This window comes from Struthio camelus, chromosome 3, assembly GCF_040807025.1.
Source record: "Struthio camelus isolate bStrCam1 chromosome 3, bStrCam1.hap1, whole genome shotgun sequence".
Taxonomy (NCBI): Eukaryota; Metazoa; Chordata; class Aves; order Struthioniformes; family Struthionidae; genus Struthio; species Struthio camelus.
Window position 1 is genome coordinate 52,480,678 of NC_090944.1, and position 15,031 is coordinate 52,495,708.

Below are 15,031 nucleotides of genomic sequence, written 5' to 3' on the forward strand. Positions count from 1 at the left end.
AAAAAGGCAAAAAAAGCTAAAGTAATGTTTAAATATAGCTTCCAGTTCAGATAATTTTGCAATGTATTCTACGATTGGATTCATTCGTAATAGTGAAGTTGTATCTTGGAAGGTTCAGATCCTAACATTTTAAATTTGTGATATGAACAATAATTTAGGTTGATTTTTATTTTTTATGAACTGGCTCTGTACCTCACTCCTTTCCAAGCAGTAAAGTAAAAGAACTGAAACTCACTTTAATCTTTACTTGCTTATCATTTCCAGACACTAATTCTATAGTTATTGTGAGTAAATACGTTAGTTTGAATAAACATTTTGACTAAACAAGCTGAGTTAAGATTTTTATTCAGAATTTAGAACATCAAGTTTTGGAAAAGCCTTCACTTAAGGGTCTGGAGGAGAAAAAGAAAAGAAAAAGAATGATTAAATGGTAGGAAGTAATATGGAATGGAGGAATAAATAAACTGAACATCAAAATACATCCTGATCATTCCTGTTCTGTGTGAAATGCTTTGGAAAGGCTCATTACATGTCAGATGCATGAAGAAAAGATAGAAATTTTGACTGTGAAGAGAAATCTTTTCCTTTGTTTCTCCCACTTCTATAGCACACCATCAGTCTCTTGTCACTGCTTTTTTCTTTCTTTCTCTGTGTAAAAATAGTTATTTAGTTCCTATAAAGAAGCTCTTCCCAATAAGTACTTATATTGAATTTACCTTTTGCTACATTCTAAATTTCTAAATTCTCCTTCTATCTTGCTTGCTGAGAAGTATCAATAAGATGTGAGGTCATTTTCTGGATATGAGGTTTTGTTCTGTGTGCATGTGTTAATATACCTGATGCTGAAGGCTAAATTTTCACTTTTTTCCTGAATAGAGGCAAGTGTCCTAAATCTTGTTGCTATGCAGTTTAGCCATAGCAACAAACACAGAAGCCAATGTGTTGTTATTTCTGTTTTCCCTTCCAGATAGTTTGCCTGGTAAAAAAGACATGCTAGATATCCTACTGTCAAAATAAGTGAAGTATTTCCTGTGAGAGAGATGTCAAACATTTCATCTTTCAAGAGATTATATTGTGCAAAAATTCTAAGCAAGAAGGTGGAGAGGTCATAGTCAAGCTATCCTCATCCTTTTGATGTACAGGTAAGGAAGTTAAAAAGTGCTTACTGTAAAAAGGAAAGTCAAGTTATTTAGTTTTGTCTTTATTGACTATAAAAATACCATAATGCATTTTGTTCTTTGCCTACATAATGGTACTCCATTTTTACATTCTCAGACAAAGGGTGAGGGGTGAATGTGTAGTCTTCAATACACAAAGAGATTTATGCTAAATGTGATGCATCGTTGCTTCACAACAGTTTTTCTCCCTCTCCGCAGATTGTTTTAGCTTGCAGTCCTTGTTGTGCTGAGCTTAAACAAACCTCAACAGAAACTGTGGGACAGCATCCTGGTTTGTTGCAAAGAAGCGTAAAGGATTTTCTTGTGACTAAGGTGAGGAGCAGGAGGTAAGGCAGATAATATATTCAGGAGGTGTTTCCCAAGATTTCCCATATGATCCCCAGCAAGTCAGGCAAAGAGAATTTTCAATGCAATATAAAAGCTTGGCTTCCTAACTCGTTCTCACTTTAAATAGGACTTAAACAGCTGACCGTCATTTTTGCCTTGGAAAATCTTGCTAACTGGCTAGACACTCCGTTTTCCCACTTGTAAAATGAGGAAAGGGTGATGAGAATATCTCAAGGCTGCACTGTAATTTGAATTTCTTGATATTCATAGATATTCTTTAGATTTTATATACAATAAGGTAAAGGAATGCAAAGGCTATAATAGGCTCTGATTTACTGATTTATTTAATTCTGCTAATTTATATCAAAAGAGTATTTGAGCCATTTTGGTGAATACAAACTTAGGACGTAACCATATAAACAACTTTAACAATCTGTTTCAAAGCTCTTAAGCAGAAAAATAGTGGCATGGACAAAATTTTAAAACAAATCAGTAGGAACACTGCTTGGCATCCTTCACCTATAATGGACTCCAACCTTTAAGTTTCATCTAGCTTTACACACATAACTGAAAACCTGAGAATTTTGCTTTTATCATGCTTATGTGACAAAACTATTAATCTTGAAATTATGTGGTATAACAGTCCACAGCAAAGATAAGCTCATCAGAAGTTCAGAGGAAAAACTGGAGTCTTCTGCTTTCTTGTATGCCAGAGTTTCTCCATTTCTAATTGCTTTGGTAGGGATGTTCTGCTCTTTGAAGAACTGGGACCTTAACGGTCTCTTGACCATTTCTATTTGACCCCTGTGGGAGATACTAACAGAGAAAGACTGTACAGAATGGAAAGAAGTACTGTTTCAGTGACTGAAGAGAAAGGCAGAAATAGTTCTGTGTTAATGTTTTAATGTTTCTTTTCTTACTTGCCCAAATTATGGAGTTTGGCTTCTACCTAAGCTTTTTCCTGATAAATGGTAAAACTTTAAAATGTCCTTGGTATCTCATTACCAGCATAGACACCAGCAAGCATTTATTTTAAGGAAAATAATTTATGGGTATCCATGGAAATTTCTGGAAAGGGAAGAGAGGTATACAATGGCACATTCTTAAAGTCCAGATTAAAAATTGGTTTCAATGGGTGGATGTGCTGTGCTTGTCATTTATGCAGACACATGTAACAGAGCTGTACAGAACCCCTCCTATCCATCAAATGAGATTAAAACTTTGAAACTCAATAAGGAAAACGATTCATCTGCCCTGTGATCTACAAGTTCTGGGAGGAACTGTAAGAGCAAAACCTGCATATAACTACTCACTGGGAGTCTTTCTTTTCAGTTCACCTCAGCATGAAATGGCAGACTTGCCTTCCTTCCCCAGACTGCTGGTTCCTCTTTATAAAAACACTCTGTGTATTGCGGAACAGTGTGTACTGCAGGCAGCCATGAGAAATTCTCAGCTCTCTTAAATACTTTGGAAACATGGCATCACAAAATTGCTGGTTGCTTTCTATCTTGCTTACTTTATCCTTAGGGGTTACTCACCTCCAAGGAAAGGATGTATTTGAGAGTGTATTTATGAGCTGGAAGGACTTCATATTTTTCTCACTGTTTCAAGTTAACCCTTTTGATACCTTAGAAAATAGAAGGTATGTTTGGATTACTGCAGAGATGTTGAGGCTTCATGCAGGGTTATCGTACCCCATTTTCAAGACATGCTGCAGCTGTGCCTTGTTATGCCAGTTTACAAAGAGTTATTGCATCTTTTCATGAAATTTCAATGTACCTTAGAAAGATTTAGCATTGCCCTAAGAGTCCTTTCACTTAACGGTCAAAAAGTGAATCATTTCTTAATGATTTAGGCATCTGAGGCTTTCCTTTTGATCAGTAAAGAGAAAAAGACGTCTCCAGAGATCAATTCATCTCAGTCTAAGATAGATGTTGAGGATAAGTGATATGAATTCTCCCTTTAGAGCTACTCATGTCTCTCCAGTGACAATAAAGAGAACTGAAGTTTCCCTTACAGCAGATTGAAATTTACACTTCAAATGAAAATTATTTGTGTTTAGACATCCAGAGTCAGATCAGATGAATACTGCCATTTGTTACCTTTTTCCTGCTGCAGTAGGGCATCCCTCAAAATAAGTACTTGCTCTGCCTTGGTGTATGCTGACACACCCGAGTTCCTGGAGCAGCAAACAGGTCCCGCACGCGCTGCGTGCTTTACTGATGACAGAGACTTGGAAAACCATGCAGGTTGTTGTTGCCAGCCTCAAACAGATGAGGGTGTTTGAGCGGTATGAGCGGTACGCTGGGATGGAAAAGTCTTATGACAAGAGACTTCACCTTCCCTCCTAGTCCTATTCTGGGAGCAAGCCCAGCTCTCCAAAGCTTTCTAGTTGCTTTTTCATGTTAGTTGTTTTCCTTTACCATTTTTATCTTAAATATTTATGTTACTGACAAAAGTCTGGGTTTAATTAAATATACTCCCAAATGGCAAATTACTGTGAAATATGAAAGGTAAAATGGACTGGGTCTTCTCCAATGTCAGAGTATGTTTGATTCCGGAGAAAGAATGGGTAGTAGTATCATAGAGGCAATTACAGATTCTCAGTTCTTCAGCTACCTGGGTCCTAATTCATTGTAGTACAACCCTCCTGTAGGTACTTTTCCCTCTCACATATGAACTGCATGCCAGCAGAAAATTATCATGGGATAGATTCATATTTGTAATTTGTAGCAAGTTTTTAACTACCTTGTATGGCTGAGGCAGTAAAAAGGAGGTGGAAATAGAGCTGAAAATCTGGCTTTAGTGTAGGAATATGTTCTGTTACAAAGTAATGTGATTCTTCCATTTGCTGTTTCTTCATTCATTTTTTTTGTTCTATATCTATTTTTCTATTTAACTCTGGTCCATTTATTTCTTTAGTAATTTTCCACTTCCTCTGTCACTAGGCTGTTTTCTCAGCTTCTACCATCTCAGCAGTTCCTCCTTCAAATGACTATGTTCTTCTGCTACTTTCCATCTTTACCCTTACCCCAGATTCTTTCTTTGGCTTTGATATTTCTTCCTTTTCTATTTCCTGATTCACATGTGCCTTCAAGCTCTTTATTTGACTGGTGCCAATTCCATCTTTTCTTCATTAATCGAAGTACATTTACCCTAGTTTCATTATTTTTCTTCTGTGTATTGGCAGCACCTCTGGTTTACTCAAATGAAAAACAGAAACTACAATAACAAAACAAATTCCCTATTTTTCCTTACATTGAAATTTCTTATAGAATTAAATCTAACACTTCACATTTATTCTGTGCATGCAGAAAGCAGAATACAAAGGGAAAGGACAAAAAAGCATAATGGAGGTATAACTGACTACTAAATAACCTGTTACAATTTTCTAAAGACTTGTTTCTGGAAATGTTTCAGTATAGTTTACTGTCCCTTACGCAAAGCTAATTTACTGTTTCTTTTATATTGAATATTATTCTTTGATGTGAAAGCAGTTGTAGAGGAGGAGAATGTTTCTAAGGGGAAGGAGATGGTTGGCTAGCTAAAAGTTTTCTTCTTCAGTGATGAAATACAAAAATGTTATTTGAGTCAACTGGTTCTTTTAACTAAACAAAAGTATTTAAAGTTACCAATGCACCCAAAACAGGAAAGGTTATTTAATTTGAGCTTCCCTTGATATTTTTAAGATTCTTCAATTTAAGTATTCTCAAATAAAGTCAAATTCAGCAATCTCTAATTAAGTTAAGTATCATTAAACCTTATTAAAGCAGGAAGGTCTTATGCGCCAGATTCTCTGATACTGTACCTTCTAGCAAAGTTTTACCTGAAAATAACTGAAATTCTCCAAGAGTAAAGTGTTATTTTCTACTGGTTTATTAGAGCCTTGCTATTTAAAACTAAGTTACTAATAAGATTGCAGAATGTCAATATCATAGAATAGTTTAGGTTGAAGGCATCTGAGCACATCATCTGGTCCAACCCCCTGCTCAAGCAGAGTCAGCTAGAGCAGGTTGCCCAGGACGACATTTAGTCAAGTTTTGAATATTTCCAAGGATGGAGACTGTGCACCCTTTCTGGGCATCCTTCCACAGGGTTCAACCACCCTTACAATGAAAAAAAGTGTTTTCTTAACTTTAGATGGAATTTCTTGTGTTTCAGTCTGTGCCCATTGTTTCTCATCCAGTCACTGGACACCACTGAGAAGAGTCAGTCTCGATCCTCAAATATTTATAAGCACTGACCAGATGGCCCTGGAACTTCTCTTCTCCAGGCTAAACAATCCCAGCTCTCGCAGCATCTCCTCATATGAGAGATGCTGTGATCCCTTAATCATCTTCATGGCTCTTTACTCATCTCTTTCCAGTAAGTCCATGTCTCTTGTGCCGAGTGCCCAGGACTGGACACAGCACATCCAGATGTGGCCTCACCATTCCTGAGTAGAAGGGAAGGATCATCTGCTGGTAACACTCTTCCTAGTGCAGCCCAGGAGGCTGTGGACCTTCTTTGTAATGAGTGGGCATTGCTGGCCCATGTTCAAATTGTGGTCTACCAGGACCCCCAGGACCTCCTCTGCAAAGCTATTCTCCAGCAGGTTGTCCCCCAGCCTGTGGTTATTTCTCCCCAGGTACAGGACTTTGCACTTCCCTTTTGCTGAATTTCATGAAGTTTACTTCTGCCCATGTCTCCAGCCTGATGAGAGGTCCTTCTGCATAACAGTGCAACCACATGATGTACCAGCTACTCCTCCCAGGTTTGAATCATCTTTGAACTTGGTGAGGGTGCAATCAGTCCCATGATCCAGGCCATTAATAAAGAGGTTAAACGTTTTTGGTCCCAGTGTCAACCCCTGGGTGACTGATCTCCAGCTAGACTTCATGTTGCTAATCACAACCACTTAACCCTGGCAGTTCAGCCAGTTTTCAACCCACCTAACTAACCCCTAGTCCGCACCTCATCAGCTTGTCTGTGGGGATGTTATAGGAGAGAGTGTCAAAAGTCTTACTGAAGTCAACAACCGCTGCTCTCCCCTGATCCTCCAAGCCAGTCATCTCATTGTAGAAGGCTATCAGGTTGGTTAAGCACAATTTCACTTTTAGAAATCCGTGCTGACTATTCACAAAAACATTCTTGTCCTTTATATGCTTGTAAATGGTTCCCAGGATTTGTTGTTCCATCATCTTCCCAGGGGTCAAGGTGAGGTTGGATGGCCTGCAGTTCCCTGGATCCTCCTTGCCCTTCCTAATGATAGGGGTAACATTTGCTCTCTTGCAGTCCTCAGGCAATTCTCCTGCTGCCATGACCTTTCAAAGATAGTTAAGATAACCTCTTGACAAAGATATTTTTATCTTATTTTGTCAGCTGGATCCCATCTCTATCAAGTAGTTTTCAGTCCTTGAAGGGGGATTGTTGTAGAAATTGAAACCCTGTGGTCGACACCAGCTGTATACCCAATTGTTGACCCACAAGATGTACTTGGTCCTCCTAGGGCCCTTTCCCTTCACCAGCAGGATTGAGGAGAACACCATCTGGTCCCCCATGACTTTGGCCATTCCAGAGTCATGTGACATAATTTCCAGCTCTCCACTGGCAGTATCATTGGTGCCCACATGGAAGAGCAGCATTGGGTAATAGTCAGAGGACCAGACTAGTCTTGGCAGCCTCTCCACAATATCCCAAATGAGAGCCCCTGACAAGCAGCAAATCTCCCTGAGGACCAGGTGCAGGGCAGACTGGCAGATGGGGGCCTCTGTCCTCTGCAGCAGGGAATCTTCAACTTCTAACACTCACCACTTCCCCTGGGTACTTCTATGTGACTGAGGCTCAGCTGGCACCGATGTTCCATCTGACAGTGCTCCCAGGTCCTCAACAACTAGAAGGGAAGTGAACCTATTCTAAAGTCTCAGGCTTCCTAGATGAGCAGAAGTCTTTCTGCTGGTGCCAGAAGTCATCAGCTTCCAGCCTTTACCATCACGGTAGTTTTCACTTTCAGAATTAGTAAGAACTCCGTGTGCACCTCTGATACAGTTGGACGTTTGGGCTCCTGAAGCTGCAGAGTTTCAGAGAAGATTCAGTCAGTTTCTTTCTCAACGTCTCTGATACTGCTGACCTCCTCCTGCAGCTCTTTGACTCGACAGCATAGCTTTTCAACTACTGTACCAAGGCTCAAGAAAACCTCAAAAAACCCAATGTGAGAGGCCGTAGGCACTCCCTGTAACCTGAGACTTGTCCGGAGCTTCATCTGATGTTGCAGCAACAGTTACTACAACAGTTGTGGAGAACCATGCCCTGTGACACACCACAACCACAGCTGAGGATATGTATTAGGCAACGTCTGTGTATTGGGTAATATAAATAATAGTTGTAAAAACATAATAATTACAACGCACATGCAATAAAAATGAAATATGAAATTAAAATCTACATTTCCACTCACAGAAAGACAACCTTTCTTTCTCTTTGGTAATTCCTGCTTTGTACCATATAATCTCTCAGCAATTTTTGTCCCTCTTGCTACATAATATCCTGCTTCAGTTTTGGGAAAACTCTGCTTGCATTGTAGGACCCAGCTTTGTAATCCTAAGTAAAAATGCGGCCAATTTTATCTGAATGATATTTTTGTAAGATTAGGTGAACTTTTCATCACTCGGATAACATGATGGTAAACTCCTTCTTTCCACTTTTATCAGTGACCACACTTAAAAGTTTGGCAACTTCTGTATTGCCTTCCTTTTTTCATCAGCACTCACTTATTTTTGTTATTATAAATTCACAGAATTTCTTATAGCAGCCTTTGATCTAATCATGCTCTCCGCATAGTGAGATAATAAAAGCATAAGTAATATATCAATAAAAATAAAAAATTAGGACCATTATTTCATTTTTCTCTTCAGTTCCCTCATCTAATATTTGTTGTAATGTTCTGTATGTACTGGAAACTCCTCAGAACATGAAGGTATCAATATTAGTTACCCATAAACTTGCTGTTGACTTGTGTGATGTAGTACATATGGAAAAAATGCTGCCTTATATTTGTTCAAACACTAGTGAAAAAAAATCCACTAAGACAAGCTCAAAAGGATGCCATTGCATCCTGCCACTGTTGATAACTAGAAGCATTTGCATGTGAAGCAATGCACTGGTTTGTTCATTTCTCTTTGCTGTAAAGATGAGTAAAAGACCTGATGAACAGAATGTTCCATAGATGCAACTCACAGACCCTTTCTGTAGCATTGTTTTTGACACTATCCAAAAAACAAAAACTTAGTCTTTGGCCTTTTCAAGGATTGTGTTTGAAACAAATAGCCTGTTGAAAGATTGTCAGAAGCTGCTGCTTGACACGAAACCTGGAGGCTATCTATCCGTGGAAAAAGAACAAAACTAGAGAGAGAGAGAGGGACAGAGGCAGCGAGAGAGAGAAGGGAAAGAATTTTGCCAAACAGATGGGATTGGCAGTTATCCTGAAAGAGCTGGATTGTGGCTTTACCCGATACTAAGGATTTAAAAATGATTTGCTAAGGCCTCAACCACAGAGGTTCCTGTCTGTTCCCCACCGACCCCTTTTGAGCATACAGAAAGAGGTACAAAATTAAGGGGGGAGGGGTGGGGAAGGAGGACAATCAAAACATCCTTATTGAATTTTTTTGAATATCTTCCCACAGCAGATACTTCTTCTGTAACTGTTGTGATAAGAGAGTTAAATCGTGAAATACTATCATGTAGAGTTACAGTCCTACAAACTACCAGAAGGTAGAAATCAAAATAATTTCATTCTAGTCAGTGAAATCTTCTGAAAAGAGATATGTTTACTGATCCCTGAACAAAAGGTAATTAATAAATTCCAAATAAAACAGTCATTGGACAAAATGCATGAACAGGTCTCCCTTTCTTGAATCCATGCTGTAGTTTATAAAATACATAGAGTGTCTTTGGAGCAGGGTTCAGAAGTGAGGCTGTCCTTCCTATATAGGCTCAACAGTAATATGTTTATGCTCTCTAGCAAACCAAATTAAAAGCCTATTTCAAGTTCAGAGACTGCTAAAATTTTGTACAGGGTGTACCCCTAGCAATGAGAAACATGCTGCAGAGCCATATCCTCTTTTTTTGTCTAATCCAAGAACTCTTCCTTATTTATTTACTCACTTGCCTTTTGCAAGGGGTCACACAGCTTCCATAAGAGAAGGGAGTGTGCAGGTTGAGTTCTAAAGGGTGCTGGCTTCTAGTTTCCTCTTTTGGGGAAGCATTTTAGCTGTTGAACTTGTGCGTAGAACAGGGCATTGCCACCTGCTCTTCTTCTTTTTTTTTTTTTTTTTAAATTTAAGTGAGTACTGCTGCACCCTAAGATAATTCTATGCTATGCCAGTTGACAGAGGCATATTCCCACAACCCAGAGACAGGGACATAAACTCCCCAAAGAACTGCAATTTTAAAAACAATACTAAATTTTAGCACTTCAGATTGTTGAATGAGGCACTTTCCCACAAACGGCGCACTTAACTTCAGATGTTATTTGTAATATGTAAAGTAAAGCATATCAGTAAGTCTTTACAGAACTGAATTCTAAATAAATAGATATGATTTAATCTCAAATACGCCTACTGTAAATTAGTATAGTCATCTGTCTTCCTTAGTCTTATACTAGCATTCATTGAACTATTAAATATATGTGTGTATGAACATCTAAGCAGCATGGATTTTGTCCCCTCAGTTTTTTTATGCCATATGACATATATATTACGCACATTTTTGTGCTTTTTGAAAAGACACTATTGGCAACTTTTAAACAATAAAATTCAGATATAAAATAATGTTATCTTACCTTATGGGGTGCTGCAAGATTTGTTTAGTTAACACAGATGTAGTGTTAAGAAAATGGGAAAGCCATTCTTAACTGCTAACAGGTACCTCTAGCGACAATTTGATAAAAATTCTCATAGAGTTCTTCCTGATGTTTACAAGATCTCCAAGCACATTACAAGCTAACGTAGAATCTGTTTATATGAGAAATATTTGTGCACACAACAGTTTTGCTTAGGTTCAAATCCAAAGTTTATTAAAACAATAATAGTATGCTATGGACTTTTTCTTGGGCTTTGATTCAGACTCCATGAATAGTGTTTAATTATAAATGAGCCTTTCAGCTGCTTTTTATATTCACTCAGTCTGGAAGATCACTGTCGGCGGCTTCTGCCACTTCTATTGAAAAAGGACAAAGGAGGAGGGAGAAATAGTTTTGTAAGACAGGTGAAATTTCAGACATATATCAGTGTTTCCAAACTGACTGTAAAGTGGGGGTCAGAATGATTCCTATTAATTTTATTTTGCATCCATCAGGTTCAAACTCTGTGTAGCTTTGCAATGTGGACTGATATAGTCAGGAAATAACAAGTAGCATTTTCCATCATAGCACTCATGTATATAACCGATGGACCTACGTTTCCAGGAAAACTCCTGAAAAGACCCATAAGATCTCTGACATCAATTTAAATTTCTAAGTACCTATCAACATAGAGGTACATTAACATGTGACAAGAAGACAGCTGTCATCTGAGTCTTCTTCTGCTTTCTTTTCTATTTATTCTGTATCCATCATGCAGGAAAAGGTATGCCAGTTTAGGGATAACTCTTCTGTACGTTTGAGGACTGAGAATAAAGCATCTTGTGTCAGGTCAGGCAAGAGGTGTATGCTGAAAGAGGGAATTAGAGTTAAGTTTCATAACTCTTCACCTTACTGCATTAACCATTAGACTAAGTCAAATTAAAAAAAAAAAGTCCAAAGTAAGAGTCAGAAAGGTAAGTAGAAAGGACTTGCTGATTCCTCAAGCAGTGCTCTATGCCTAGGGCATCTGGTGTTTTAAAACACTCTTCTCAAACTCGTTGCAGAAAGATAAGACCAACTTTGCAGATAAACGTATCGAAGTTTGTAATTAATTACAAAAGTGGAATTCTTACAGGTGTTACTCCCCAATAGGATTTTCTTTAATATTTGAGATGATACTATCTAGCTTCAGTGTTGTCTCTCCACATTTATTTCTATCAGTAACACCTTCCTCTAATGAACATTTCATTTCTTCTTCACGTCTTCCATCTTCATTTCTTCTCCAGTTTATGTCTGAGGATAAGTTAAGATAAAATGATGGATATAAGAACACTTGTCTTTACCTCAAGCTCTATCTTTTTACCCCTGCACTATTACTGTGAATGCAGATAGGCAAATAAACACATACGAAACACACACAGGGGGGTACCAGTACACATATAAACACGCGTCAACTCATCTACATGAAACATATATTAAGTAGGAACATCTATCAAAAAGCTGTACAAGAGTAAAGTAAAAATAGATTTAAAAACACTTTTTTAAATAGCTGCAGCATGCAGGGCACGCTTCATAAGCTGCAGATAGACTTCCTGAATAAAATATGAGGACATGTAGCTCCATGACTATCTCTGTTAGTAAAAAAAAAAAAAAAAGAAAAAAGAAAACTGAAGAAAATTTATAAATAGGCCATATACTATCTGCAAAGGGATAAACAAAATAGCCAGCAGTGACAGTATTTGCTTTTCATGTGTGCAAATACAAGGCATAACAAATGTCAGCTCCTCATTTGCAAATTAAGATGTAAAGGAAATGTCTGTGACAGTACATGCAACAGTTCATATTTGAAGTTTGGCACAGTGAACTGACAGCCACAGAGGAACTGCAGTTGCCTAATCCTTTCTTTCTGCCTTCCAGCTACTGGTGAGGAGGTTGGAATTTAATAAATATGTGATGAAGAAAGGCTGTGAAAGGCTGGCGTATCTTCTCCTCTGCAAGAACTCATCTTCAGAGATAATTAACTAGGTGACAATATACAATGTGCCATTAACAAGAGCATTCAAATCATTTCTGGACTTAAGTACAATTTTAAGCCGCTTATCAGATTTTCGTTTCTGAATCCATTCAGCTGTCAGGCTTACATCCTGGCTCTTTATTGAAGCTCACATGGGAATCCAAACCTTCTAATTTTCTATACAGATTCATTTCAGAATCAATTAGAGCTGGTGGCAGCCTTGTCCCTGTATGCTAAGGGGATTAGCTGGGCACTTGCCGTGCTGAAGGTACCTTTGAATGTACATTCAACCCTCTGTCAAGAAAGAGCTTTTTTTTCCAGAGGATTCTGAAGCAATTGAAGCACTGAAAACAACAGATGGCAGATAATTGCTGGAACAGTCTCCAGTTTTGTTAGGAAAAGGAAAATGATATTTCAGACTCTCTTCTAGCAAAGGTCGTACAGGGCTGGGAAAGGGAAAAGGAATGGGAACGGGAAAGGAAAAGGGAGAGGGAAAGGGAATAGGAAAGGAAAAGGGAAAGGGAACGGGAAAGGGAATGGGAAAGGGAAAGGGAGAGGGAAAGGGAATAGGAAAGAAAAAGGGAAAGGGAAGGGAACGGGAAAGGGAAAGGCAAGGGAAAGGCAAGAAAAGAAGGAAAGGAGAGGGAAGGGAAGGGAAGGGAAGGGAAGGGAAGGGAAGGGAAGGGAAGGGAAGGGAAGGGAAGGGAAGGGAAGGGAAGGGAAGGGAAGGGAAGGGAAGGGAAGGGAGGCTGGGAGAGGCGAGGCGAGGCGAGGAAGAATATCCGCAGATTCTTCTGACAGTCTTCCAATCTCATCACAATAGATACTCTCTAGTTTCTTTAAAATAGGTCAGAATTCAAAACCCGCCTGCATGCAATCCTGTGCAACGTGCTCTAGAGGACCCTGCTTGAGCAGGGGTGTTGGGCTGGATGATCTCCAGAGGTCCCTTCCAACCTCAACTATTATACGTGTGTGTGTGAGTGTGTGTGTGTGTATGTGTGCACGCGCGCGTGTGCGATCGATCCACCACAAGAGCTTCCAAGTGCTCTTGTTTTACTCTCTCAATAAGTCTTTCGTGACTGAGTTTTTTCATTTGACCTTTGGCCGTTCTTTGTCCCACATACTACTAATCTCTCTGTTACAAGTCCTGGCAATTTCAGGTTCCCATCCTCAGATATGTTGCTTTTATCTTCTAGTAAACACTTCAGAGCATAAAACTGTTCTCAGGACAGTTGTCCACTCTTTTCTCTTTCCAGGTAGTTGGGTCTTTTTTCAGTGAATTGAGTTGCTGAGAAAATTTTTCACTAGATTTTGTACTTGGCATCTTTCTACACAAAGCAGCATTTTTGAATGAGCATTAGGCTCCACAAAATTATAAAGTTCTTTTTAATCCTTTCTCAAAGCCTCATTCTGTAAGGTTCTTATTTAAGAGAGTGTGACTTGCCAGATAAAAATCATTCTTTACTTGGCTGCTAAAATTTTTATTCAGGTTCCTAAGATTCGGTTAGAAAAGTTGACAAAATCAGAAACAAATAAGCAGTATAAGAACAATTTATAGTTTCTAACTGAGGTAATTTTACTGCGTTTTACTTGAACAACATAGAAAACTGCTTTAAGGAAATGCAGTACCCTTATGCTAACATATTTACATGTATTTATTTTCAAAGTGAAGGTTAGGAACAAGGAAGATGACCTTTCTGGTCCTAGGAGCAGTATCTAAGCACTACAAGGTACATATCATGAGGATCAGGACCTTTAAGAGAGGATAGTAGCTGGAACATTGCTGATCAATGTTCAATTGTTATACTTCAAGATGGGACTTTGTCAGGTTTGGATCTCTGTCATAGGCTTGACAGATTTTTTGGTTCACTGCCTTGCACAGATGGATATTTGTGAGTTGTTTGCCATCTTCCACACCAAAACATCCCTATAGGACCCCTGGTCTAACTTTTGCATGGTAACTGCATTTAGGTGGTTTTTAAGCTTCTGCAGCCCAAGCACCCAACTTACTGACCCGTATCATAGACTGGTTCAGGATAAGAACGTTAACATCTTGTAATCTTTGGAGAGATTAATGTTCCCACTACTATGATTTGAGCTCTTTCATGCTGAAAATTAAACAAGTATTTAGGTTCTTTATTTACTTACGTTACTAATAATCTCCTAATTTGTGTAATGTGTTCACATTTTCCAAAATCACTGAAATTTTTCAAGGTGCTTTTGACCTCTAAGTACCACTAGGTTATATGACAGAAGGGTGAATCCTAATAATCCTGCTCTAATTGGGAATAGGATAGTCTCACAGAGAAAATACCTCTTTCAGGATTAGTTCAGAAAGTGATAAATTAGACAGTAGTCACTTTGGTGTGATTTTTTCAGTTTTAAGATTGTTCTAATCTCTACTGCTATATATCTATATCCTGACCTTTTCTTACTCTCCTGCAGTCTTTTTTGAGTCTCACACATTTCAGGTGAAAACAGAGAGGTCACTACATTTAGTTAAAGAATTTTTGCTGAATCAAAAAGCAGGAAATGGACTACATAGTCTGCTTACATACGTTGTGCTTTTGTTAAAAAAAATCAGCAGCGATTATCTAATTCTGTTTCTCCTAACTGTTGAAGGAAAAATAACAGGCCTAATGAACTGTCTTATTTAGTACTGTTGCTCAAAAGCTCCCTTCAGTTTTCAGCTGG

General features: G+C 38.5%; 1 long non-coding RNA gene across 1 annotated transcript in view; it reads left to right on the forward strand.

Annotated features, from left to right (window-relative positions):
* Positions 1-1,030: 1,030 nt before the first annotated feature.
* The window catches only part of LOC138066719 (uncharacterized), a 38,681-nt gene continuing 24,680 nt past the window's right edge, over positions 1,031-15,031 (forward strand). The window contains exons 1-2 of the long non-coding RNA XR_011140138.1: positions 1,031-1,142; positions 1,377-1,490. This is a non-coding gene — a long non-coding RNA (uncharacterized lncRNA). The remainder of the gene's footprint in view (positions 1,143-1,376; positions 1,491-15,031) is intronic.